Source organism: Melitaea cinxia, chromosome 12 (genome assembly GCF_905220565.1).
Source record: "Melitaea cinxia chromosome 12, ilMelCinx1.1, whole genome shotgun sequence".
In the NCBI taxonomy this organism is placed as follows: Eukaryota; Metazoa; Arthropoda; class Insecta; order Lepidoptera; family Nymphalidae; genus Melitaea; species Melitaea cinxia.
The window spans coordinates 4,950,796-4,978,429 of NC_059405.1; the positions used below are offsets into that span (position 1 = coordinate 4,950,796).

The window sequence follows — 27,634 nt, forward strand, 5'->3', positions numbered from 1 at the left end:
GGAGTGATCAAAACACAAGTTAGTTAAGAACTTTTATAATTTATGATTTATTAAAAAAAATGTTTGAAACGTTACCAAGTTAATTCAAGTCGAAAATAGACTTGTTTTTATTACGAACGAGATCATTTTGATTTATGTTGCCGCAATTTTGTATGATGCTTCGTGGTGGTAAGTTTTGTTGACTTCTGAGAAGAGATATTATCCTCTTAGGGTTTATGTTGTTTCTAGTTATGATTACTTCGTCTTAATGATAGATTGCAACAATGTGCGAAATATTCATTTAGCGCTTTACTTAAAGGAAAATTAAATCATAATATGGTATTTTTCACAATTTTAGTTCGTAACTTATAACCTAATGAAACATTTTTATTCATACGCAGCATATAGCAAAACATGTCTAAGCTGTTCTGTATCTGAATATATTTTAAAATTTAATTAAATTTCCAATAAAGTCTATATATATATAAATGTAGCTAACTATATAACAGATGAGACGAGTTACGTAAAAGCCAACTGAAGTAGCCTATGAAATTTATTTTTAAATAGTACTATTATTTTGTTTCTGGGTCGCTATAATTCAATAGTTATTTATTATTGGCCTAAAATCTGTTGTTGCAAAAAGTGACAATTTTAGACAGAATAGCCCTCCAAAATATTGTGACGGCGTCCCGCTGTGGTTTGTTTGGCGAATGCGGGTGTCTTATCAAGATGTGATCTCCAGTCCGCAGCTGACTTCATCATTGACAATAAAATAGCTATTTTTCTTTCAATTTACATCTACGACAGTTGGTTTAATAATACTTTGATTTTATCACAGCTAAGATACATCGGATAAGTCAATTTCGAAGTAGAAAGAGAAATTGTTTCATCTGAACATAATAAACTTAGGTATTTAATATTTCTTAAATTTAATTTAAACCAAAGTTAGATTTATGTGTGAATGATAATTATTCATTTATCTGAAGCGAAAACATATAAAAACTACTATAGTAAATATCCCACTACTTATAAATTATAGCGACTACGAAAGCATAAAAAGTAAAAACTTGGACTGAGTTTTACTCATTTTTTTTTTGAGAGGTTAACCTACTACAATGTTGCCAAAATTTAACCCTCAACTTATTGGTTGAGATTAAAGATATAACCAATAAACCAAATAAAAAACTAGTGTGCTTTATACCACACTGAAGTAAAACTTTTTTAACAATAGCCCTGCACTGTGTCTTAGATATACGAAACGTAACTATGAGAGGAAGAGAGAACGAAAATGTGTGCTCGTCGCACCTATTTCTTTTGGTCCGTACACCTCGCCCGGTCACATTTTCGTAACGCTCTCGTCACGCATTCGCCAGCTTAGTCCCCAAGTCAAGTATGCGTAAAGAATTTATACTTCAAAATACAAAACTAAAATAAGCTCTCTAGACCAAAGTCAGATAACATACGTACATTATAACTAGTATATCAAGTCCAGTATAATTCACAATTAAATTAAATAAAAGGAATTGTCTCTTGATTCAACTCTACCTTCACGTAATAATTAAAATTTATTTCGTACGTGAGACAAACTAAAACTAATAAAGTGTTGAGTTTCAGCGAAAGGACGTGAAAGAATTTCTGCCTTCCTTCGATGTAAAGATAAAACATTATTTATAAAAGCGGGTTCCATCACACGCGATCTAGACAAATTAAAGGCGTAACATGATCGGTCAAGTGAGATTTTTAAAACTTTAAACCTTCTTAGAATGTGTGTTTTCTAAAGTTTTTAATTAATAGGATTCTGGTTTACAGTTCTGTTTCATCTAAAAAGGTCTTTGTGAATTATTGAAATGAGAAAAAAGTTTTATAAACGATATAACATTTTCATTAATTATATGAATTAATTTGAATTATAAAATGTTCTTGTGACATTTTATCTTTCGATGTTTTTTAAATAATCTTATAATTAACTAGCTGTGCCCGCGACTTCGTCGGCGGGGAATTTAACAAAAAGGTTATTATTCAGTTCGCAGAGTGAAATAAATAAATTTCTAAAATAAAAGTAGCTTTTGTTAGTCCTTACTACATCAGCTATCTGCCAGTGAAAGCCCCGTCAAAATTGGTCCAGCCGTTTCAGAGATTAGCCGGAACAAACAGACAGACGGACACACAGACAGACAAAGATTATAAAAAATGTTATTTTGGGGTATGTATTATAGTATATACATCTATATGCATTTAGTAAAAACCGGTTATTTTAATATTACAAACAGACATTCCTATTTATTTTATTTGTATATATTACATGTCTTTGACAATATTAAATTAAATGATCACAAATTCAATAAAAGTAGAAATTTAGGGTAAATCGAATTATGACCAAATATGTTATTTCGTAAAAAGTTCTGTTATTTATTTTAACTATCTAAATATAATAAAAAAATCTCAAAAAAAAAAACCAGAAACCGAACCATTTAACGTTAAAGACATACGCTTACCAACCTCTTCAACCCTCTTACCGCGAGCGCCGCAAAAACTAAATACACGGGTTTATGAGAAAAAAGTACCAGGTGCCTACCGAAAGCCCTCATTGTTCCAGTGAAAGATTAATAAATCTCTGAACAACATGTATATCTGCGACCGATCTCGCGGGATGCGAGCTTCGGGCCAGGACGTTATTGCATGCCCATTCAGATGCCACAGTCGAACCAAACAGCCCTTTGTTAGTACAAAGGTGTCGCGCAAAGAAAAAGGGGCCCTATCGTCGATCTACCTTATCAGATCCAGTTCCCTTCCGAGGTCTCAATAGTACGGTGTTTTGAATACGGGAGATCTAATTCCCTCGGCCACAATAACGGAGACTCCGATTTATTTGAACATCAATGAATTGCGATAAAAGATTTCTTCTTAAGATTCGTTATGAAACGACTCGTGGACGTCTATTTTGCAGAATCTTTCTGTCAAAATATTAAATTTAACATCTGTCTTTTAATTGTAAGCAATTTTATACTGGGCACTTTGACTGATAATTAGAGTAACCATATTATATAACTACATTAAATGTAGACGTCGAATAGAGTAGTTGAGTTTTGAATAGAACAATAAAATAATTGGTTGAATAATTTGGTCCTAAAATTATAGTTCTTGAATACTTATTTTACTTATATTCTTTTAGATACATACAATCAAGCTAAATATATAGTTTTAGGCATTGGTGCTACTATTGAAAATATTAAAGACGTTATTTTTTCAAATTTAATCTGGAAGAAGTCATCATCATCATCATCATCATTACAGCCTATACAGACCACTGCTGGACATAGACCTCCACAAGTTTACGCCAAAAATAACGTGAACTCATGTGTTTTGCCCATAGTCATCTGAAAGAAGTGTGTTTATAAAAATAATACAATTATTTATTACTTTATATTCTAAGCTCTATTATTTAATAAACGCGATTTATCAATCATTACATCCCACACTACTTACCGCTAAAATCAATTGCACGGTGTCAATCTTTGTACAAAGACCCACTAATGCATCATTCACACATGTGCTTACATTAACCGTAAACGATACTACATTATTGATCGATGCTTGTCCTCCAAAACAACATTCCCCAACTACTTTTTTCGCTTTCTAAACGACACTAAACACAATACTAACAATTGGTCCGATCAAACGGAATATTAAGTTCGGTTGTCATTTTTAACGATCTGCGTTTGCTCTATCACTAATACTGCCTCTTTGTCAAACTAATTTAGCGTTTATGGTTTTTGGAATAAAGTTCAATATAGTAGTTTAGTAATTTAGTCTAGGAAGTCACGTAAAAGAAAGAGGTTATTGTCAGATGCGTTTTATGGGTTATGATTTATGATCAATGACTCCCAACGGGTTCTGTGATAATCTTATTCAGACGCCTCTTGTGAGGTGCACAATGCTACCTAAATTAGCTACGGCCATACTGTGAGTACGAAGGCTACACTAACGTGTTTACAGAACAATAGTCCTTATGTAGAATAAAATAAGACAACCTTTCTAAGGATATAGACTGTGTGTGGTACGAACAAGAAGTTCATCTAGTTTGGACATTCTATACTCAATGTACGTACAATAACAATAAGTTCTAGAATTAATGACAGTTTAATAAACTAAAGTACGACTGTGGTTTTAAGCCTCTGACTTAATACTAACTTAAATTTTAACTGAACTAAATTAAATTACAAAATATTTTTTTAACAATACGAATATAAATTATAGAAACAATAAAAATATAATCCACGCAAACGAAATAAATCTTAAAAACACAAGAGATAATAGAACGTCCGTGTCGTAACACCTTTTTTTTCATTTTGGTCATAGCATCGATCTGTCACACGAGTCAGTCCCTGGAGGGTTCAAGTAATAAAATACTAAAAAAACTTAGCCATTATCCGACCCCACTATTGTATAAGTCCCAACACCCAGACTACAGATTACTTCTCGTTGAAGGGATAACATCTTAACGACGTGCCACGTAGGGGTAGGTAGAAACATTCTTCATATCGAGATTTTTATGCGATAAGGTCAGGAGTCATCTATAAGAGCATACTTGGAGACGGAAAGTACAATCAATCTGGTTTTGAGTTTGGTAATTCTTTTAACAAATTACTTTTAAGTTTTATTAACTACTGCTCTTATTGTTAGTTACAAGTTATTTTTAGCACTATTACAAAATAAAAATCATTAACTTATCTTTTGTTATAGTAATCAAGCTGTTATTAAACCGAACGGTATTTTAAATATAAATAATTTGAATTCTCATCTCGCCCAGATATTTTCAAAGGCAGTTATGACCATTTAGGACAGTCTCCTGTACATTTAATTACGTTTGGATAGTTTGTAATAAGTTGCTTTTTCACATCATGTGTATAGAGTACTAGATACACTCTATGGTGCACATAAGTACTTTCATCTTAGGGCTAAGGTAGTTCTATCAATATGTCTAATTTTCCGTTAAAATATACATTTCTTACTAATACTATTTACTATAATATACATGAAACTCCTAATACATAAAATACACATTTTGTAATCATATTGTTTTCTAGTGTGAGAAGGTTGTGTGTTTGTGTGTGCGTGTGTGTGTGAGAGAGCAACGCGCGTTTGTTTATATGCGTGTAGTCTAGTCAAATTAAAATAAAATAAAGTAACTTAGTTCTGTTGATTTTCTAAATATTTATGCTTTCTTCATACTACATGAAATTAAGTACATTAAAATATAGGTATCAGGTGAATAATTCTATGTTTCTGAACGCTGTTAGGTATGACGTTAGATCGACTGCCAAGGAAACTTTCGTTGCTCGAGGCAGGACGAAAGATGGTCAGGTGTATCACTTATTATGGACGTTATTCATTCTAATAAGTTTTCTCATTGTAAAAATTTTAAAGCTCAGTTTGTCTATCATATAATAATAACCTTTTTTTAACTTTACTTGCAGTAAAGTGACAGAAAAACAGAGCAACTGCCTCAGTCGTTTCCCCTCGTAATTATTAACTCTGTAAACGGATGTTTTCATTTACCATAAAAACTTTTTTATTTATTTTTTTCGTTTGTCGGGACTCCTCGCTTAATTAGTAAGACGCTTAAGGCGTGGACGAAACACTTTATCTCGCGTCTAACGTTCCGCGTTTTTGCTTAAAACGACACTAATACTGTCACCATCAGGCCATAATAAAATCACTATGAATCAACAGTGTTTACATCCGGAAATACTACATCTAATTTCATCGAGTAAATCATGAGCTTTTCAATAGTTTACCACCAACTTCTAAAACACAAAGTTTTATATTGTCGATAATAAATTGTCATAAGATCTTTGGATTTTTTTTTAATTTTCCTTGGAATGCTTTTTTTATTCAACTAGGCAGGCAAACAAGCGTACGGCTGACCTAATAGTAAGCGATCACCAGCGGCTTATAGACATCTGCAACACAGAAGCAAACAGAAGCATCGCAAGCGGGTTGCCGACTCTACTCCTAACCCCCCCTTCCCAGAAGTTCTGGTCACCTTAATCACCACAGGAACACAACACTGCTTGAAAGCAGTATTATATTAGCTGTGATCTTCGGTAAGGTAGACTTACTACCCCAGTCGTTCTGCTCCAGATTTTGAGCAGGAAATATCTTGTTGTGCCCTACCTTAGTTAAGAACCTTAATTTAGTGACTTATTTGCTGTAAAATACCTCAAAACCCCACCTAGAGTCGTTCCTTAATACAACGCATGGGCGCAACGTCCCCCGCATATACTCATGTCTGTTGCGCTGGCGGTCTCGGGTTCGATGTGTACGGGCTCACTAGACAAACGTTTGTAAAGGCCATGCAAATATTTAATGAAATCTGGGTGTTTGTAAGCACGCTATATTGAATATATATATAATTATATACTGTACTGTGTGTGTTTTTGTATTATGTTTTAAAAGTAAGTTTTTTTAACACAAAAAAATATCATCGTAACGTTGTTTTTTTCTGACACAAACTTATTGTGGCCGTTGAGTGTGAGGAATTATTTATTTCAAAGCATAAATATAAAGGAACGTGTGACTTCAATGGTTAATCTTGATTGGAATCCACAGTTATCAACTGCAGAATCAATTATCACAACAAAACATCAAATACACCTGCGCAATCAACTGCAGCAAAACTACCTTACCGCTGAATCACCTGTAAAACCTCTATCTACCACTTGTGATTAACTGATTTGATAATATTTCAGAAATATAAATTATATATAATAATTATACGTAACGTTTATATATATACATTACGTATAATTTACAATATCTATTTCACCAAGTAGCTTTATATTTTTAAAAGTATTTTTAGGGTTCCGTACCTCAAAAGGAAAAACGGAACCCTTATAGGATCACTTTATTGTCCGTCTGTCTGTTAAGAACATTTTTCTCAGAAACTCGTAGAGATATCAAGCTGAAATTCATATCAAATACTAAGGTATACTGTCCCTTGGAGCTGTGAAAAAATCAAACTTCTAAGCCAACTCAATCAAAAGATACAGCCGTTTACGCTGCAAATTTTTGACATTCGCAAGGGAACCTACTAATGTACTTCCCGTGAACTCAATCTTGAAATTTGGTACGAAGCAACGTCTTTAGCACAGACAAAGAAAAAATTATGAAAAGCATGAATTTTTAGTTCATCATTCCAGCCTATTGCAGTCCACTGCTGGACATAGGCCTCCACAAGTTCGCGCCAAAAATGCGTGAACTCATGTGTGTTCCCCATAGTCACCACACTGGACAGGCGGGTTGGTGACCGCAGGGCTGGCTTTGTCGCAACTAAAACGCTGCTACCCGTCTTCGGCCAGTGTATTTCATCATGTAATAAAAAAAAATTAAATAATTTTTGTACGAACCCTGGGTGCGCGATTCTGACTCGCACTTGGCCGGTTTTTTTTAAATATTTGTCTGACATTAAATCTAATAATAGGGACAAATTAATAGTCAATATCATTACGAATAAGTTTCTTGTGTTTTTGAAGTTTTTTTTTTTTTTATTATTTATTATTTCGTGTTAATAAGTAAAACTAAAAAGCTCTTTGTAACAAATACCGATATATCAATGCAAGTACACGTAGAAAGATCATTAGTTGCCGACTACTTATCTCGCTGGCTACCGGTTTCGACTACACTTCTCTACTTTGGATGCATCATTTTTATTTTTATCAATGAGATATTGTTGCTTATCACGTAATTAATAGCCTATATGAAGTGTACAGTCACATGAGAAACAATTTTAATTAACTCATTATACTATCACCTATAATATTATATATCCTTTTAATATTTCAAAAAAAAAAACACTTATTTAAATAAGAGAATCGGACTCGTTGCAGATTTTATAAAAATATTTTCTAACCAATAACATCGGAGAAAATACAAGTACGTAGTAAAGAAGAGTAAAATGTTCACTTCCATTCCTTGTACATATTTAATAGGCACTTTCGTTACAAACTGTACCGGGCCAACATATAACTCTATCTCAGGTTTCCACCGAGTAGACTGCGATACCATCTGGATATTTACTTTTTATTTATTGACATTTTATAATGTACGTTCGCAACCATTCATCATGATCGAGTCAGATACATAGAGTACAGATAGCACCTTATTGTTTGCATTTTCATAATGGATTATTGATAAGGTACGTGGGCGTCCTTACTTACTTAATCTCTTCGTGTTAAATCTTCTGCGACGTGTCGTCAAATGAAATTTATATTTCGTTAATGATTTCACAGGGTTATAAATATTTACAAATATAATTTTGAAATAGTTTTTACTTTTTTTTCATTGTCAATATGCAAGATCAAACAGTTTGAAAACTAAGAAATGTTTGAGTGTTAAATGTGCACCTTATATTTAATTTTTTATTTTAAAATTAAATTTATTTATAATACAATACAAGTATAACAAAATAGCTGTTCTTTATATAAAAGATTAGCTTTATGGTATCACTAAAATTATATTTCTATATTTTAATATTCTTCAGGTTATATATAAATAGAATGATAGCTAAAGTTTACTAAAAAATTCTTACAACCTAACGTGACAACCCTATTAAAGAAAGATTGGAGTCAGATATTAAGTGGACACAATTTATCGTTTCTTCGTCTTAATGTGGAAAGTTCCGATAGTGTGCCTACTCATTTGAATGGTGTAACAGTAATGTCAGAATCATAAAAATGTATGGACACATTAGTCAGTGTAATGGATGCTGAATCTGTTGATAAGATCTCTTCGATTATTTTGTCCTATATAATTAAAAAAAGCACATTCGAATCGTCATTTTACAAATAATAATTGTGTTAATTTAAAAAAAAAAATACGTAATGTGAAACTACCATCGTATTCTCCTATTCTCGTACCATTCGTTAAGTAATAAGCTAGAAACTATCCAGTTACTATTTCAAGAAAAACTATCAAATTAAATGAAGTCATCTCTCGCACAAAATACAGCCACCACTAAAACCATAAATCTTTATTACTAATATAATCTTAAGCCGAATAATATGGTGTAGCTATTAAATGCATTTTAATATAAATTTACTTTATTTCCTTCAAAAAAGTTCGAAGATTAAAGGCATGTGATAAAATATTCAACTATTGTTTTATTTGGAACATCAAAATATTTAAATTCAGAGCTAAAATGATTAACTGTATGAAAATTAACATTGATAGAGATAATAAATTGTGACACTGACGTCAAAACTGGGCCAATATCGACAGCAGCTTCAAATACAGAATATTTAACACCGCAGATTTCCCTAGAGTAATTATTGAAACAATGAACTTAAAATTGGTGCAGCGACTAACGGTTGGTCACCATCGTCAGTTCCAGACAATTAAGAGCCTTCCCGCTAACTATGATTTCCACCTTAGAGCAAATACTAGAAATACCTTATAATATAATTTTAAAAACTTTATCTGGACAAAATCAAAACCCACAATATCTTTATTTAAACCTTTGAATCGTAATTTTAATTTTTTTTTAATATTCTTTACTTCACTAATTACAGATAACGTAAAACCGCCAACAATTTGGAAAGTAGATTCACTATATATCAATTTAATTACACGATACAATTTGTGTTCCCAGTGTATTGCTGTTATGAAAATGTCAGAAAATTTCCTTTTAATTTTAAATAACAAATTTCTTTAATGAGGTAGGTTAAAGTCTTTGAAACATCTTACAACTGTCAACTACTCTCATAGAAACGGAGTAGTGACCTAAATTAACAAAGTTTAACATTCTGTATAGAGATGTACTTCCTACTTTAAGCGAAATAATCATTAAAATGATTTATAAAAAACGACGTATTTAATTACCAAGTTTGTTGCTTGCTTATTTTGAGTTTTCGATATTATTAAGAGTGCTATGGTCACGTGTTCATACATAATTTATCCACGGTGTATGATTACCAACAACAAACATGGCAAATATCCATCTTGTACACCAACATTATGTTTTTTAAGTAATAAATTATAGTAATATAAAATTATAACAATTATAATTTTTGATTACATAAGCCATATTTCAAGGAAATTAAAAATTCATAAGAATTGCATTTTTCCAGCGCTAAATGGTTACACTTCTATTCGACTCTTAATTCTGTCATCGACCTACTTTCAACAATCCCACTTCATTAAACACTATTCAACTTATCATAATGTCGCTATTAGTGCTTCAGGTTTTTTAATTAATAGCGAGCAATTGGCAAAAGGACGAAGAAAAAAAAATGAGTCTTATGTGAGAATGTAAAATAGGCTTTTCCTTGAACTGCTCCTTTGAAGTCTTCCTTTATTGCGCGAATTGCGAGCTGTTTGTGTTTCATTTAATAGAAATTTATGTGTGCGTCAAGACGGAGCTACGTAAATAAATGTCAAAGTTAAGAGTCACGAGTAACACACGCTTGACCGATCACTCTGCATTGATGAAAGAGAAATACCGATGTAGGGAATTAATCATACTTATATTATGAAAGGGTTTATGATCTAAAATATCAACAGTTGTATGTTGGTTTTTCTTTACAGCAAAGTTACTCATATATTATTTGAAATGATGCATTAATAAAACTGTGTCAACATGTAGTATATTTTGGCCTTTATATAAACTAGCTGTGCTTGTGGTTTTACCCGCGTTAATTTGAGAAAAAACCGTATTAAAATATTATATAAACTAATAGTCAATCCAACGCAAAAATACTTTTTCAATTCGGACGCGTTCAAACAAATAAATAAATTTTTCAGATTTATAATATTAGGATAAATAGTATCGATTTATCTTAAAACTTTTTAACTCATAAAATAAAACATTAAAAAAAGAAGTAAAATAAGAAGATAATGAAATTTTCAATCTCACGCTATAAAATAACGTTCTAATTTTAAACCGTTCCAGATGTTCATGAGCGAATAACTTACGCCGTCTAAAGTGAACCCTAAATCTTCTCCGCCTGGATGGTTCCGGCGCCAAGAATTGAATTCGCTTTGCATTCCCTTACGTCGCGAGATGTGTTCCGACTTGAGTTTCGCGCAATTTACAATAGAATGAAGAAGGTTTTTAAACATTATATACCTGTAATTCTTTTAATACAAAGCCATTGTAAATGTAGACTTAATTTTTCATAGTGTCCATCTTCTATATTTCTTTTTATAAAAGTAAAGCAAGTTAATTTTACAATTAAAAGTAAAGCAAAATAAATATTTAGTTCAATCAAAAAAACATTTTTAAAGAAAGCTTTTTACTTAACTTATTCCGTACAGAATGTAAATAATTTACTGCTAGTATACAGACTGATCAACCAGTTTTCACAAATGATTATATTATATAAAGTAGCTACTAAAGTCACATTCTGTATAGTAAGAGAGGTGAAATCCGATATCACGGGTCCTTCTACACGCTTAAGTTTTATCTCACCGAGGGATGGCTCATTATTTTGGACGGCAAAGTATTTTAAAATCCTCTAATTACCAAAGGTAACCCTAAACAAGTTTTCAGCGAATTCTAGTAAAAGGTTTTAATTTAAGGATAACTAGAGTACATGTTTAGTATAAAGGTATAATTATAAATGTTATCATAGTTTGAAATTAAAACGTGTAGCAGTAATATGTAGGGAAAAAATTAAAAATTGGTTTTATTTCACCCTTTTAAAAATTGTACCAGTATTTTCTTTAATTGAGATAATGCTTAATTATTGCTAAAACTGCAACAACTTTAAATTCTTTTGACTTAAAATGTTCAATTTTTCTATTTAAAATCGATTTTAATTTACCACCTCGCATAACTATTATTGTTATTTTATATCAAGACATGCTAATAAATAAAATAATTTAATTCGAGTTCACAAAATAGGAATTTAAAGAAGTAATTAAATTCAATAGGTGTTAGATTTATCAGTTATTTATATACATATGCACATGAATTAAATAAGATATATTTAACTAAAATTTTGCATAGATCTTATTACGTATTAACTAGAGAAAACTGACGAAAATATTAACTGCGCCTCGCAATTTCACCCAGATTGTTTTTGATCCCCAGCGAACTTCGGGATTAAAAGTAGCCTATATGTTATTCTGGATTTCAATCTATATATAGTTCCATATATAACTTTACTGAGGTATTGAACAACAGGAAATATCTTGTTTAAAATCTGGAACAGCGCGACTGGGGAAGTACCTCAACCTTACAGAAGATCACAACTAAACAATACTGATTTCAAGCAGAGTCTGTGGTTAGTAAGGTGACCAGAGCATCTGGGGGGATTTAGGTTAGGGTCGCTTGCAATGCTTCTGGTGTTGCAGGCGTATGTAAGCTATGGTAATCACTCACCATTTTTTTTTGTTATCGCAGGGGAACCCATTTATGGGTAATATCCAGGATGCCCGGGTAGGCATTCCTAAACCGTATGTCGGCTTCAGCACTTGTGGGTGCACTACCGACCAAAACCCCTGCGGGAGCCTTCAGCCATTTTAATTGGAGGGTCCCGGATCTGCAGGCAACAGGACCCCTCCAGCGACAGGCTGGCCTCGGCGAAAAGGCCAGACTTCTCCTCCATGGGGGACTGTTCGGCTCACCTCTGAACAATCCCGACGACGTCGTGTCTAGCAGGACCTGGTTCCCATCCCAGCCCGATATGGCCACAGGGGCGTTACTGGAAGCGCATTAAGTAGCGTCTCCTACGCACCCCCGTTCGTCGCCTGCACGGTAATCACTTACCATCAGGTGAGCTGTACGTACGAGCGAGCCGAACTTAAGCTTGTTTACCAAACTATTAGTATAAAAAAAACGATACCAAATTACAATCAGTTCAGTAATTTTACCTAAAAGAGATCAATCAAACATCCATCCATCCTCACAAAATCTATTGCGTACTTTGCATGATATCAACAATTCAAGTTGATCTTGTACAACTATAACATACAAACATAACAATAGTGTTATAATTCGATGAATCAACATAGATTATAAAACATCGATATCGACAAAAATCTGTCACAAATCTGCACTATTTTCGTTACCAGTTTCCGACTCCATTACGTACACGGCTCCTATCTCGCAACTCGAATTAACTATCTGCCTATTCACTAGAGAGGATGTTAATTAAGCCTCTGAAAGCATTAGTAAAAAGCTCCGGCCTTTGAATGAGCTCTTGCAATAGCGTAGTATTAGTGTGTTTAAAATTGATGAAGCGCGTTTGAAAAAGGATCGACTGTAACTAATACTGTGAAGTTTTTTTCTTGTGTGATATTTTATTGAGTCAGGGTTTTTGTTTATTTGTTTGTTTACAACATCCGCTTTTTGACCTGATTTTATTTATATTTATACTAGCTGACCCAGCCACGCGTTGCTGTGGCTCCTTAATTATATTTTTTTTAAATATATGTAAATTCTATACTCAAACACGCCTTTTATAATCTAGAAACAGAAATACAGCGCCATCTACCGGATATCAGTGCAACTTAGACGCCAAACCGCCATAAAAATATTTATACTAATAGTCGTTATATATATATATATATATATATATATATATATACTATAACGACTATTAGTATAAATATTTTTTCATCTTATGGTACATAAGAGAAATTTTTGAATTATATAAATTAAAAAAAAATCTTCGAAATACACTTAATATATATTCCCATCACGAGAACATTAAAATAATGTGATATTTTTTAAATTATAGACAGAAATACCTATCTTAAAAAATTTAATACTAATACATTAACGATGATTGTCGATATAAAAATACTTACAAGTATTTATTTATTTATTTATTTATTTATTCAGAAAACCAAAAGCTTCTTATATACTATTTCTTCATTAAAAAATATTACAGTAAATAATAACTCATACCTAAATTAAAATTTAATATCTATAAATATTTTAACAAAACAAAATAACTCACAACAGATTGCTATAATTTTATAAAAGAATAGAAATGAAATGGTCGTTAAACTTATATTGAGGTTTTCTGTTATTTACAAAATGTATACCAGGTGGCAGGTACACAGCCATCCAGTTAACTACCCCAGGAAAAGACGGTCGTGTATTAAATATATTCATTTATTCAATACCAAGATCAACTTTATTAATATTACAAGTATCACATTTATATTATATATTTTAAAGACAAAATTAGTAACACTTAATTAGGAACAGATGTTTAATTATATAATAAGTTTCAATCGTCACTCAAGTGTGGAAGAATCTTTGTAGATATATTCGACTTCATCGTGCGAAATATTGTCGCCGGCGCGAAGTCTGATCGCGCGAGTCTGGCGTCGCAGGCGTCTGAATCTGAAAATGCCAATAAAAATGCCATGTTTTAAAAATGTATGTACGTAAGCGACGGTACAGTTAATTATTATCTTAAAATATAATTTCATCCAATATCCAGATAAATTGGTTTCACTTGTCCCGAACGTAACTTGTTCATTAGCGTTTAAATAAATTCATTAATAAAGCTCGCGAGACAAGCAGTCAACGGACGAATCTATAAATCAAATAGTAAGGGAGTGTCAGAGACAAAAGGACTATGGCGCGAGGCTACGCTTCAGACATACGACGGTAAAGATTAAAAAACTAAGACGTAAATAGTTTCGTAACGAAATGTTTTTAACTTGATACTTTAGGTGATTTAAAGAATATACAACACAAATATATACGCTTAAACTAAATAGAATTTAAGCAGTTGACCATTGCGTTGGGTTATTGACGTGACAACGTCTAATAAATCGATGAACGCTGGCTGAATTCACGAAAAAAGATGAGTCATAGTCCCATTACCCTCATTGTCCTGTAACGCTCACTGTCCCGTTATGCTCATTGTACGCTTGCGCCGCATGTATCTCTCTTCCACTCGACTGGCCTGTGCGTCCGAGGAGATGTTTTGTTATGACGTTGTCACGTTAAACTATCGTCCGTAAACCAACTTTACACCAAACCACTTTTATGGATACATACGCGATTCTCTACTGTACTATAAGTTCAAAATCATTGGATACTTTTAACTAATTATATCTTGCAACAGGAAAATAATTACAATATTCCGAATATTTGCAATTTTTTGTCGACGATTTCTCGCAACGGACGCAGCACTGGTTTGTGGCTGGTGCGCTGGCAACAAACATTTGTATTGGCCATACAGATGTTTGGCGTGGTATGGGTGTTTGTGCAGTCGTTATAGGTCTCCCCATCATGCCTCGGAGAGCACGTTAAGCCGTCGGTTCTGGTTGTTATCATAAATTGTATAAAAAGTTAGGGGCTGCCTGTCAGTTTCCCCTCTTAATCTCCTAAAGATCAGCGATTTAACAATCAAACCATTATTACTATTTGTCCTATCATTTCCGTTTTTCCTGTATCGCTGAATGTAGTATTCATTGAAAAAATAATACTGATCCTAAGAGTCAGACTAACTTATAATTCTACTGGACTTCATGCTCCTGTGACTAAGTTGAATAGTCATAATGCAACAATACAAATTTTCATTGTGTGGTTCATTCTCAAACATAACTACTATTCGGATTAAAAATTGCTCTTCTTAATCTGTGATATGGCCATTGGAGTAGACGGGTCCTGGAGTGGAGACCGCGTCTGGTCATACGCAGTGCAGGACGTCCTCCGGCCCGTTGGACCAACGATCTACGTAAGATTGCCGGTGTAGGCTAGATGAGGATTGCGGAAAACCGGGATGTCTGGCGCGAACTTGGGGAGGCCTATATCCAGCAGTTGACTGCAATAGGCTGAGCTGATAATGATGAATCTGTGATATTTTAAAAGTAAATTTACACAACATAAAACATAAAACATCCTAACTGATAAGGAGAATCAGTACCTGATAGTAATAAAAACGAAAAACATTTTGTTCAACGCAACAGCTGTGTGTATCAGAATTTATTCTGTTACCAAAGTGGTTCCCACAATGATCTCTCTTCACATTCGATGTGGCACGCACATTTATCTGTAGATGCCTATTGTATTACCCTGTTAACGAAATTCAAAATATCTTTTGTCTAGAAACCGACTAATTCTTAAAATAAATCTTACGTAATATTTTATGAAACCGCCTTTGTGTGACATCTTATTTTTAGATATTTATATAAAGTATCTTTACGAATGTGTTGTCTTTATGAACGATAGTGTAAAAAAAAATTAGCCGTCATATCCGTCATATTTACTGTGTGGCTACGGTACTAAAGACTATAGTCACCCCCTCTCTTTCCGTGGGTGTCGTAAGAGGCGACTAAGGGATAACACAGTTCCGCTACCACCTTGGAACTTAAAAAGCCGACCGGTGGCGGGATAACCATCTAACTGCTGGCTTTGAAATACACAGGTCGAAGACGGGCAGCAGCGTCATCGGTGCGACAAAGCCAGTACTGCGGTCACCAACCCGCCTGCCCAGCGTGGTGACTATGGGCAAAACACATGAGTTCACGTTGTTTTTGGCGTAAACTTGTGGAGGCATATGTCCAGCAGTAGACTGTATAGGCTGTAATGATGATCCGTCATATTTGCAATCGTCATACCCGTCACCGAGGGTCACTCATATCCGTTTTACAATTAGACCTTCTTTGTAATTTAAAGATATTATATCGGTGACGTCATCACTATGTTGAAAAATGATACCAATGCTGAAAAAAAAATTCCGTATTCTAGAATTTCGATAACAACATGCAAATAATACCAAAATAATATACTATCTGTTTATTATATCAGTAAACGCAAACAAGCTGTTCCACAACTCAGCACGTGAGGGATTTGATAAAAGTAGACAAAGGTATCTATTATTCACTACATCTACTAGATAACCTAAGAAAGACCCATTTAAAGTGATACTATCACTTTCACCATATACATACTTTATTTAAACCATTTTTTGTACCTGTATATGTTTATTATCATAGAAACTCAAAAACTACTGAACCGATTTTGAAAAACTTTCCACTGTAGAATACCGTGTTATCCCTGAGAGTCATAGCCCATATTTTAACGGAAGGAAATGGAACAGCTAAAATCGGTCAATCCTTGCAGGCAAAGACGCGGGTGATAATCTAGTTATAAACAACGTTATTCAGCGTAAAAAATATATCGAAAATATTTATCACGAAATCTGCAAAAAATATCTTAACGCGTCTCGGTTATGTAAATGTCGAATCAACACAATGTCGACGCGTTAAAAAATTTCCTCAAAAAGCCTTACAAATTTCACACGCACACAAAATCATCTTTAACCCTAAATCGATTTTGATCCAAGGGTCGTTAAGGAAGGCAATGTACCGACGACTCTTCCGACCGATTTATCTATGTTAGCGCCTCACCATCCATCGTGTTAAAAATGACATCGCATTTTTCCGGGCACATTCAATATCGGGCGCGTTTACATATTTTTCAATCTACCGTCAGGATCAAACGAGTTCGCGTATAAATAATGCTTTGTTGAGATTTGTTTAGAGACAACTCACTCTGCTCCGCTAAAATTGATAGTGAAAAATGGGTCGGAATTTGTGTAGCGCTCGTTCATAATAAGGGATATGTTAAATTTATACTTTGCATGACATAATTGTAATTCGTTTTAATTATGAATCCACACGAAATGGCCTAATTAAAGTGAACATAAATCATAACATAATTAACTACTACCCATTTATGTGGTGACAAAAGATAGTTTTGTTTGTTTTTCTTTATGTATAAAATTAATGGTAATAATTTATTTCTAATAACTTTGTAAGGGATTTTTAAATATAAATGTGCAAACAAAATTATATATTTACTTTACACACGTTTTCTTTTCGGTACAAATATAATAACGACTCAATATCTAATAAGAATTTCAAGCCACTGATACCAGTGACATTAGAGTTTAATTAGAAATTAAATTAACGTAAAAGTAGGAAAACATATATGTTATGTTTATTGAGCTATCACGCCTCTTATAAAGATGTAAATACGTTAGTGTAAGTAATATGGTAGATATTTGTATATTTTTTGACTTCTAATTAGATTTTCGTTTCTAACTCGAGCAAAAAACCATTATAAAAATTTTATTAAGGCTTTAAAACTTTATTTAATTGAATCCACGAGACTTGGCTAGTAATAATAAAAACTGAATTTTACGTAAATTGCCCGTTTATTTTCTCTTTTCTTGTCGCCGAACAATTCAACCCGTTTGGTCTAAAGGGTCTTTAAGAAAATGTTTACACCTAAAAGAGTGCAAAGTGGAGATCCACTTGAGAGTGTTTTCATTCGTAGAAAGACTGAGCTAGGCACTGGGGATTAACACAAATGATTCTTCCATAGCTCGGTGTTTTTGAAAAGAGCTTCTTGAGCGTACGGAATAGCTTTGTGCTAATGATAGAAAGGATTACAGCAAATATTTCTTGCATTGTCTTGTAATGAAATTCTGTATTAATGAAAAATGTCAAAGTTTATCTAAAGCATTAGCTTTAGATATTTCATTTTCCTGTAAATTTAATTTGCATACAAAGATAGTTATTCTCTCACGCATTCTATTTTAACTAACCGACTTACAAAAAAGGAGGAGGTTCTCAATTCGATTGCATTTTTTTAGATGTATTTTACATCAAAAGTTTTGACTGGGTCGACCGATTTCGATGAATTTTATTTTAATTGAAAGTTGTTGCGTGTCATTTAGTCCCATTTACATTTAATTGAGATCTGATAAGTATTTTTGAATATCATATCAAAAATTGACCGCTGATAAGTACTTTCTGATAAGTACTTTTAGCGTTATATCTAATAATGCGTATTTACTTGACTATTTCTTCGTCGACCTACGTTGTATTAAGCCGCATAACTTTTCACAGGTTTATCGATTTTTATGATTCTTACTTAAATTGATAGCTAAAGATTGTCATATTGTTGTTGTTTCATAAAATTTCATTTAGATTTGATGACTACTTTTTGACTAATCTTTGATAGCGCGTATTTACTTGACTATTTTTTTGTCTATTTACGTTGTATTACTTGTCGATATAATTGAAGTCAGTCTTTTTTTTCGTTTGCGAGCAAACACAATTATACTGCTAATACTTCTCTTTATATATTAAAATTATACATAAGTTGTAGTTCTTCGAAAAATATATTACTTTAGTTAATAATTCTATTATTTCTAACCACTCAAACATAAGCTCTATTCAGAAAGTTCGTGCTTCTTTGTACTTAAAGAAAGCCAAGGTGACTTTATAGTTGTTCCGAATAAAAGATCTAATAAGAGTTTTGACAAAGGCTTATAAGCGAAATAGACAATCTGCTTAGTAATTATACCTAGCTAAAACATAAAAGACTTCATACAAACATTCTTGCCATTGATTAATTTTTCGAGATCAATCGTATTTATTTCTTTGTAGTCAATAATAAATATTGTATCCGCGTCAACTGAACCTTGTTTGTGAGTTTATCTCGCGTCATCTGGTCACGATTCAAACAAGACATTTCTACAAAACAGTAACACCTCTATAATGGTTAGTGACTCGACATTTCGTTTTGATATTGGTTATGATACGTTTACCTTTCTTCCTGACTGACCTCAACTAAATCGACGTTTTATTCAGAAACGTGATGATGAAAGTAAATTCCGCTGGTATCTTTGTACGGTCATCTGAATTTATTTTACACAAAGAAACTAATTTTGAACGATATTTTCGAAAGTGGAAAACGAAAGTCTGCTTTGGTCAGCTATGAGCATCGAATTGAAATTGTGAATGATTCTGTCGTGTTAGCACGTGCGCAGCGAAAGTTTGATGTTTTTTTTTTTTGTATTTACAAGATAGTGCTTCGATTTCATTTCACGCGATGTTTTAATTAACTCGTTATAGTTTTAAATTTTCAATTTGTTTTTGCACATTTATATCATTGGGTGATTCGGAAACTGAATAAAAAATCACGAATGCTTGTAGTACAAAGGAATAAAGACAATGACATCAACGATAATATCAATAATATTTCAACACATTTTTGAGGAATTATTGCTCTCTTGAATTATGGTTTTTAAAAATGAACAATGCTGATACGATATAATAGAGTGTTGATATATTTATAGACACAAATATAATATTTCAAATATTATTAGTGTTATGGAATGTAAGATATTATATATTTGGAGTAAATGTCTTCTTTACACTCGCGTAAGATTATATATTCACTACCATCTCAATTCTATACTCACATAAAATATAAAGAATGACATCTCCTTTGACATTCCACTCGTGAATCCTATAAACACCAGCACCTAGCGCCTGTGAACCGAACCGTCAGCATGAGATACAGGTTAGTATTTTTTTCACGATTTATGTCGACGGTGTATGCAAAGATATTGGATGGTCCTCTCGCCTCAGTAATTTATAATGTGAACTCAAAAGAGGTCCCGCCATTCCGTTTAATATCTTTGATTTACGATAGAAACTACGCGCATAAGTGCCAGTTCCACCGATGATATGTTGCACGGTTACAATTCACTTCTCTTTTTTTGTTGTTTCGAAAATAATGACATAGTGTGGCCGTTTTAATGATTGTCCGAGCTACGAATAGCTACGTTTAATATACGATGAGAGTTAACTCAAAAAGCAATTTTATATCTTATCACAATGGGTTAGAGTAGATTTTTGCTTGAATACATCTGGCGGTAGTTGCTTAGACGAGTATGTTTAACGTCTGTCCTGGCCTAAGGCACGGATTTTACATCGATTTATGAATAATGAATTATTTTTGATATATTTTGTGTTAATTTTGTAATTTCGTCTAACACTTTTCGTTTTTAATAATTATGATTTATATATAAACTAACCTTTATTTTTATACAATCTAATTTACTACTGTTAATATACAATTTGAAATTGAGCACGTAACACACAGCCAGAAAAAGAAAAAAAAATTGTACGTCCGACAGTTTTATTAAATAGTTTAATCTTAAAAGGTAATAATAAACAATAAATAAATATCTTATAACATTCACATTTATATATTAGTCTTAAAATGTTAAGGTAAGGTACTGCGAGGTTTCTTGCTAATTTTACTGCGCAAAACCTAGGTATGTTGCAAATATAATTTCATTGTCTAGAATGACGATTTGAAAGTGCTTTTAAAGCATACATAAATAGAGTATTTTTGGTTATTTTTATAATTGTGTCTTATGCCTGTCAATATAAAACCCAATTGAAAAGAAAAAGTAATCACGACAATACACAATATTATGTACATTCAGACTTGTTTTCACTAGTATTATAAAGATTAACATTTTCGCTTTCTTGGTGTATTTGATATCGATTGACTCCGAAACAATTGAAATCATTTCTCTGAATTTCTTCACCAAAAGAACGCTATATTACCTAGAAATAACATATGCTCTCGCTCTTTAGCGATAAGACCGCCTTTGTACATCTTCCTCTAATTATACTACTTTTGTTTGTATCTTTTAATGGTGTGCAATAAAGAATATTATTATTATTATTATGCTATAAAAAATACGCTACAACACCTTGTAACAAAATAAAAGCGATAAATATAAGCGCATGTGACGCGAGCGACTAACAACTTCACAAACTCCATGTATGAAGAACTTTCTTACAACATATTTCATAACGTAAAAAACTTGCACAGTCACTACGGCATTTACAAGACAAACAACACTAGAGTCCGTACAAACACTCGATTATAAATGTGCACGCTCTGTTTGAGATACTCTCCAAAGACAAACATAAGAAAAACATTGTTATTATGTAATATTATTGATGTTTTAAGGGAAATTATACCTTAGGCCAATCATTATCAAGATTATTTTACTAATAGTAGAGTATGTGAAGGATTTCAATATGAAAATTACATTATTTAACTGTTTTATATTTGTTTCAAATTGAATATTTTATTATGTGCATTGTGATTTGTTTTAAATTATTATAAAGAACAATATAATGTACACTTTTTTGTCATGACAATTTGTGTACTGTAATTAAAACCCGCTAATATCATTAATGCGGAAGTCGGTGGGTGGATGGATGTTGATGTAATGAAACTAATACTTGAAAACTAATTGTAATACATAGCTTAACTTTTAAAATAAAAGATAAGTTACTTTTATTCCAACAGTTACAGAGGATCGGACGCAAGTAAAACGAGGGGCAGCTAGTGTTGTAACAATATATAAATGTTTCCGTTCTTTAGCTACATATATTTTTGTGTCAACATCTAATACGTAGATGAGTTTATTGATATCGAAGTATTAATCTTATAGCAAATGTCAGTAATAATTATCGTTCTACGGTTCCTTGTCGCAACCTTAATATTACACTAAAAATAATACATGTCTGTAAATTATTACACTCGCGTTTCTTACGGTACGGTACGGTAAGTGAGAAACCGGAAGCCAACACCATTCCTTCCCTATCCGGCTATCCCCAGCTTCCTTTTGCTCTCTTTAATCCAATAACGCTTTTATGATGCTCTGGCACTGCAAACGTTAATGTGCGGCGGTAATCACTTAACATCACATTCAATCTGTTCGTGCTGAATGTTTTTATATACAAAATATTGTACATGTATTTTTCCTATTATATACTAGATCAACTGACAGACAGATTGTCGATTCCCTAAGAAAGTACTATTATACCTACCAAAAAATATTGGCTAGAATATATTCAGCCATACTCAAATTTTGCGCCAACCAATGTATTCAGCGATCGAAAATTATATAAATACATATGTACATACATATGTAATAACTTTTTTTTGTTGTTTTCGGTTATTTTGTCTGCGAAATAAAAAATTAAATCACATTATAATCATTTATATATATTTATTTCATAATTTTGTATTTCTCGTTAACCACGAAGGTAAACCTTAAACATATTATCAACATAATGTTATTTTAAGAGATCACAACACGTCCAATTGAAGTTGTTACACACAATACAATAAAGAATGGAATCAATGAAATGTTTATACAAGTCAACTATGCCCAAAATCCTTCAATATAATGGTTTAGGAATCGAATTTACAGAGGTTCTGTATATTTAATTTACATTTCTATATTAATTACTAAAATCATGCAGAATTTTTTTAAATTAATTTAATTTAATTAAAAAAAAACATAAATAAGAACAATTTTTACAAATGTTTGTCATGTGCGGGGATCAAACCCGCAACCGTCAGCACCACAGCCACAAACTAGTGCTGTGACCGTTGCGCCAACGCGTCGTCATATGTATAATAAACCCATCTATTCAAGAATAAACACACTTAAAAATACTATCTTTATATAACCCTAAAAAAAGTGCGTTACACTCTTTATAGAACCCTAAAAATAATTATAAATACTGTCGCTAACTTGAATGCCACACCTAAAAAAAACATTCGTTTACGTTTACTAATGAATTTTATTTATCCACTTCCCTGTAACTTTCTATTTAAAGATCAAAATCGAATGACCCTTTCGATTTTGTGACAAATACAAAGTTGTTTCTCTACATGTACCTACCTGCCTAATCCTTCTTTTCGCATAGAAAAGCATGTCAAAGTTGCCAATTGTTTACAGTTCTTCTCCGAACAAAGCGACCGTAAATGACATTCCTTTGTGCGTTCCTTTGAGCAAAATAAATATAGCAAATTTTCGTTTCACATACTATTGTTTAGATTAATGCCACACAAATTGACAGATTTGTCAAAAGGCAAAAAAATAAAAGGTTTAATTCGTATTCAAAATACTTTGAGTAGAAAACCTACACGTGTTTGACGGTTATGACATCTTAAACAATTGCCTATGATTTTAAAATCCTTGTACGCGTTATACCTATGTATACTGAATAAAATAAAAAATTGTCGCTTAAAATATTATTCCTTAATAGAAGGACGAAGATATTTCAGAACATGATCATAAACATTCATATAAATATTATGGTTCGTATACGTGTATGCGTGTATGTATAAGTATCATATTATTTGTATCTACGTGTGTATGCATTTCATGTATGTATGCATTTATATATTGTATACTTATGTATTTTTTATATATATTATATTTTCATTTTTAATATGTTGAGATTGTACTCGCTAATTTTGCGCCTATTTTACAATTTTCCTGTGGCAGGACTACTGGAAGAGATTCCATCATGGGATAAGTAGTGCCTTTGTACCAGCATCGTTTATAAGAGCTATTTCCTATTGGTATCCTCACGTCAGCCTTTTGCAGTCCACTACTGGACATAGGCCTCCACAAACTCGAGCCAAAAATGGCGTGAACTCATGCGTTTTGCCAATAGTCACCACGCTGGGCAGGCGGATTGGTCACCGCAGGGCTGTCTTTGTCGCACCGAAGGCGCTGCTGCCCGTCCTATGTATTTCAAAGCCAGCAGTTGGATGGTTATCCCGCCATCGGTCGGTTTTTAAGTTCCAAGATGGTTGTGGAACTGTGTTATCCTTTAGTCGCTTCTTACGACACCCACGGGAAGAGAGGGGGTGGCTATATTATTTAATGCTGTAACCACATCTTGCTATCCTAGTAAAAAAAAAATACCATGTAAGCTCCAGTTTTACTGTGTTGTTAAACTTATTATATTCGAAACTATAAATGCTATATTCATTTGTTGTTGTTGTAGTTTTTTTTTCTTAAATCGAAAGAATTCCCGTAAATTTTTTTTGCAAAATACCTAATTATACACTCATACGAAGCGGTAGCAAATAAATATTTCGATGGCTGATGGTTAACATATTATACCATGGTTAACATATTATATTATAATTATGATTGCTAAATTTGACAAAAATGTAATAGAAGTCAATCAAATTATTGTATACTATCTGCTCAATCAGACTTCGTTCTGTTAAAAGTTATTAGTAACTTTTTTTTTTGTTTTAAAGCCCTCCGTAGTCCTTAAAGGACATATAAAAAAGTAAACTAGCCGAATTGGTCGAGCCATTCTCGGTTTATGCGCTTAGCAACATTCATTTTTATTTATAAAGAGTAAATAAGATTAATACATAGACATTATTATTTTGTTTCATTCAAAGTCTCAAACTACGGCAGTCATATAGAAAAAAATATATATAGTATCCAAAACCTACAAATACCCTTTCACACACTGCGTAATATTTTAATATAATATAAAAATCCGACCCAGAAAATGTGTAATAAAAGTTGGCGAATTTGCGGAAAATTTACTTCTCCGCAAGTTTTTGGAATATCGTATCGCAAACAATCAAAGGGTAAAACCTCAATACTCAAATACTCTTTTATACGCCTTAGCCAATATAAAAGTAGGACATGGGTGATTTATAAATAAAAATCTTTTTAGGTCGGTATAATGCATGAAAGCCACGCGAAAAATCTTAAACGAAGTTGAATTCATCATATATTGTTGAATATTTCAGTGTTTATAAATATATATAATATACTTAAAATATTAAACTTATTTTATTTTAAATGTTTATAAATATAGGGCTTTATAACAGTGCACAGTAAATGATAAAAAAATATATATATATTATGTTTTATTCAGATTCTGCAGAGATGTCATATCAACTGGCGATATATCGAGGTACTGAAGTCTATGTACGACGCGGCCACGATGACCGTTCATGTCAATGACCAAAGAACAAGACCTATTTCCCTCCAGCGTGGGGTAAGACAGGGGGATGTAATATCAACGAAACTGTTTACTACTGCGCTGGAGGATGTTTTCAAGACCTTGGATTGGGGTGAACGAGGCATCAACGTCAACATTCATCTCTCACATTCGTTTCGCCGACGATATTGTCATCTTTGCGGAGACGTTGGATGAGTTAGGCCAAATGCTGGCCGGCCTAAACGAGTCCTCCCGACGTGTCGGTCTCTATATGAATTTGGATAAGATGAAAGTAATGTTTAACAACCAAGTCATACCGATACCGGTATCGGTTGATGGTACCGTTCTCGAAGTTGTTCAGGATTATATTTACCTAGGCCATACTATCCAACTAGGCCGCAACAACTTTGAGAGGGAGGCCGATAGGAGGATTCGATTGGGCTGGGCTGCGTTTTGCAGACTCCGTCAAGTCTTCACTTCGAAGATTCCGCAATGCTTGAAGATAAAAGTCCTGCCTGTGTTAACATACGAAGCCAGTGGACACTGACGAGAGAACTGGTCTACAAGTTTAAAGTCGCTCAACGTGCAATGGAACGGCTATGCTTGGGGTCTCTCTCAAAGATAGGATTAGAAATGAGACTATCCGCGAGAGAACGAAAGTAACCGACATAGCCCACAGAATTAGCAAGTTGAAGTGGCAGTGGAATGGCCATCTGTACCGCAGGACTGATGGTCGTTGGAGTAGACGGGTCCTGGAGTGGAAACCACATCTTGGTAAAAGCAGTGTGGGACGTCCTCCGACCCGTTGGACCGACGATCTACGTAAGATTGCCGGTGTAGGCTGGATAAGGATTGCGGAAAACCGGGATGTTTGGTGCGAACTTGGGAGGCCTATGTCCAGCAGTGTACTGCAATAGGCTGAGCTGAATATTATGCTTTATAGGCGTAATTAAGTCACTACTCTATATTATGAATATAAAACCGAAACAAAGAGAACATACGCTACAATTTTTAAATCATAATAAACACGTCTCATAAAAACACAATTAGAGACCAACATAAATAAACAGGTAAGAAAAAACGTACGTACATTCTGTCTCAACCCTCAGGCATTCTAGACGGTAGGAATGACTAATGACTGTAATCTGCTTGTGGCGAAGCTTAAACGAAGGGTTGGCTCCTATATGCTATAACTTTCATATTTATTACGATCAACTTTATAATTCGTATGACAAATATTATAGTTAATCTTCAATATTTTTATGTTGCAAGTAATCGATTTTCATATAAGGCTCCCGGTATGAAAAAAAAATATGAGGAGTTAAATCTACTGATCCAATGACCTCGGTCCTTTTTTGTGCGTCATCTGTCTGGGTTCCGATAGCGTTAAGACGTTTTCTAATAACGCCATCTATCGAAATGATGAGAGATGGCGTTATATTGACTCGTTTATTTACCATTTTTATATGATATTATACTTTTTCTTACACTAGTAAGCCTCTTTTGTGCCTATTTAGACAGTCGATCTAAAGGAGTAAACTCCAGTCATGCGTCGGAGCTGACACACACACACTTGTGTTGAAAATTTCGTTTACACCGACAATCGCAGATTCATTTTCCGCGGAGTTTTGATTTCAAGCGGATATTTGAGGCTTATATTAAGTTTCTGACTGTAGTGCGAATAAATTTAAAGATGATTACCACTAATAGAAAATTTTCAATTAACATGCAGTTGGGCAGTCTGGTAATTTAAGCTCAACGCTTCTTCTAAGCCTTTGCCACAGAGGAATATTTATAGGCTGTTTCAATTTAGATCAGTTCTAATTTAACTCGCTCTTATTAAATATGTAAGTGCTTAATAATAGTAACGTTATATCTTCAGTATCCGTTCATAAGGAATTATTATCCTGTCGAAAACGAGGATTTTTATTTGTACGCATGATAATGTAAATAACCTTTTTATCCATCAGTCCCAATCCCAATCCAAAAAAAAAAACCAAAAATCTTGTAATTTTTCTTCAGT

At 33.1% G+C, this 27,634-nt stretch overlaps 1 pseudogene; it reads left to right on the forward strand.

Moving 5' to 3' along the window:
* Positions 1 to 26,279, forward strand: part of LOC123658675 — a 98,309-nt pseudogene extending 72,030 nt beyond the window's left edge.
* The last annotated feature ends 1,355 nt before the right edge of the window (positions 26,280 to 27,634 follow it).